This window comes from Anabrus simplex, chromosome 8 (genome assembly GCF_040414725.1).
Source record: "Anabrus simplex isolate iqAnaSimp1 chromosome 8, ASM4041472v1, whole genome shotgun sequence".
Classification (NCBI taxonomy): domain Eukaryota; kingdom Metazoa; phylum Arthropoda; class Insecta; order Orthoptera; family Tettigoniidae; genus Anabrus; species Anabrus simplex.
The window spans coordinates 210,749,162-210,752,349 of record NC_090272.1 but is presented as its reverse complement, the minus strand read 5'-3'; positions in this window follow the sequence as shown (position 1 = coordinate 210,752,349).

Here is a 3,188-nt window from a genome sequence, read left to right as displayed (position 1 = left end):
AGACCCCACCAGAAGAACAGAAAACGGACTCCTCTAAAGATCGTACAGCTTCAGATATACCGATCCAAAATAAGAACTCAACTACTAGCCCCGGAAAAACCTCAAAAAAGAATCCACCTACGGACAACTTGATTGGACAGGAAGAAAATTCCAAAGAAAAGTGCGTGGATGGAACAGCACAAGTCCGGAACTATAGACCTCTAACTTGCTCGTATACTGACTTCGGAGACAAGGAGAAAACGAGTGATCTTAATGAATCCACCCTACCAACACTGACCGAAGACGCAGGACCCGATGAAAAAACACCCTGGAACACAGTGGTGAAGAAATCGAAACAGCATCGTAGGACCATCATCGGGACGAAACAAAGCAACGAAGAACTACAACCGGCAGCCAAAACAGCATGGCTATATGTGGGAAAGATAAAAGAAGGAACCACAGAAGATAACATCAAAAACTATTTATTAAGAAATGGCATTACAGAGATAAAAGCCTGTGAAATGCTTAATACAGTTGGGCCCATGAAAGCCTGCAAATTGGGAATTCCTTTTGAGTTTCTACAAACAACAGAAAAACCAGATTTCTGGCCTAAAGGTATTGTAGTTAGAAGATTTTCTTTTCGAGGCCAAAGACGCAACATTGGAGTGTCCCTCGAATAATAAAACAATCAAGATTCTTCCCTGGAACATCGAAGGACTAAAAAACGCCTTACCATTAATACCCCCAAAGACAATGGAACATTTCGATGTCATCATAGCTACGGAAACTTTTCTTTTAGAACCAACAGACCTACCAAAATTCTATGGATATCACACATTTGCAACGCCAACAGGAGGTCGACCGGCTGGAGGAGTCTCATGCTTCCTCAAACCAACTGTTGGAAGAGTACATGAAATCCAGAGAAGTGAAAATACAATCATAGTTAAGACCACTGACCTAACATTAATAGGAATATATACCGCACCAGATAATTCAATAGAAGATGTAGTAGAATCAGTACTTAATGCAATAGGGAAAGTAAATACTGCGGAAGAAGTGATAATCGCGGGTGACCTCAACTGCAGGATAGACAAGCCGAACGCAAAATCGGAGTTAGTTATTCAAATCCTGAGGGATGAAGGTTACACAATGATAAACAGAAAAGACCTTAAAACATACTTTGCACCAAATGGCTCTAGTGCAATTGATCTATTATTCTACAGAGGTGAAAAATTTATGATAAGGAAACAGGAAGGTCTATGGTCCTCAGGGTCAACGCCAATCAGAAAACATATACCCATCTGCACAGAAATTGAACACAAAGAGTCACGGAAAACACTAATCCCCGATGATAAAGGCATCACAATTTCAAGAAATATTGATGGAACGAAACTGCAAAACCACCCGAATATACAAAAAGCAAGAGCACTTGTAGCTCGAGGACACCTAGATGAAGCAGTAGAAGTTGCTACAAATCTGATACAGGAAACCGCTTTGCCTGTGAAAGAAAGGAGAGCGCAAAAGTGGTTTGACAGGCAATGCTACATAGCACGAAAGACACCTTACGCGCGTTATACTCAGCCAGAAAAATGGAGACCGCTGATTACTTGGAAGCATATGCCATCAAAAGAAGAAATTACAGAAAACTTCTAAAAGAGAAGCGAGCTAAATACCTGGAAGCAGAAGCCAAGAAGATTGCAGTCGAAGCAGAAACAGACCCATTTCGGGCCCTCAAGAAAAAGCAAGAGTGTAGAGCGAGGGAAATACCAATGGAAACATGGGAAAAACACTTCTCAGCGCTTCTAAACAGGGACAGCAGAGCAAAAGGTGACACCGCAAACCACCCTATCGATCCAGAACACGAAATTAGACTAACCACAAGGGAAGTACAGATGGTAATCAGCAAAGGAAAAAAAGGGAAGTCAGCAGGACCGGACAACATATATACAGAACACTTAAAAAGTACTCAAGACCATTTACTACAGCTTTGGACAGAACTATTCAACAAATGTCTAAATTTAGGCAAAATACCGGAAGTTTGGAGAACGGCAACGCTGAAGATTTTGTACAAAGGGAAAGGAGAAACTGACAACCCCGACTCATATAGAGGTATAGCTCTAGAAAGCAACTTATACAAAGCATTTGCAACTATTGTAGCGAATCGCCTGAACAACGAAATAGACCCATTCATACCAGAATGCCAACTAGGCTTCCGCAAAGGAAAAAGCACGTTACAAGCCGCAGCATGCCTGAAAGAAAAAATTGAAGAGGCACTGAGGCATCCAAAAGGGAAGTACTACGTCGTCTTTGTTGACTATAAGAAGGCTTTTGATATTATCGACAGAGATATTCTGATAGGAAAATTGAAACAAATGATTGGCGACAACACGCTCGTGAGAATCGTTGAGACCATACTAGACTACAACCTAATCAAAATTGAAGATGGAGCATCCTCATCCGGGAAAGTAATTCAAACAAACGGGGTACCCCAAGGAGACCCGCTAAGCCCGCTACTATTCAACGTAGCAACGGCAGATATCACACAGATAATGACGGACCCACTTTATTATAACAGAGAAATAAAGAGACTAAGAAGGAGGTGCAGACTGGAAAGAAATAAGAGTTAGAAATGGCTGTGGAAGTAAGGAGAAATTGAAAGAACTTACTAGGAAATTGAATCTAGCAAAGAAGTCAGCTAAGGATAACATGATAAGCATAATTGGCAGTCATACAAATTTTAGTGAAAAATGGAAGGGAATGTATAGGTACCTTAAGGCAGAAACAGGTTCCAAAAAGGACATTCCAGGAATCATTAATGAACAAGGGGAGTGTGTATGTGAGGATCTTCAAAAGGCAGAAATAATCAGTCAGCAGTATGTCAAGATTGTTGGTTACAAAGATAACATCCAAATGGAGGAGGTGACTAATGCTAAAGAAGTATTAAAATTTATATTTGATAACAATGACATTTACAATAAGATACACAAGTTGAAAACTAGAAAAGCAGCTGGAATTGATAAGATTTCTGGGGGTATACTAAAGACAATGGGTTGGGATATAGTATGATATCTGATGTACCGGTACTTATTTGATTATTGTTTGCAAGAAGGAGCTATACTAAATGAATGGAGAGTTCCTATAGTAGCCCCTATGTATAAAGGAAAGGGTGATTGACATAAAGCTGAAAATTACAGGCCAGTAAGTTTGTC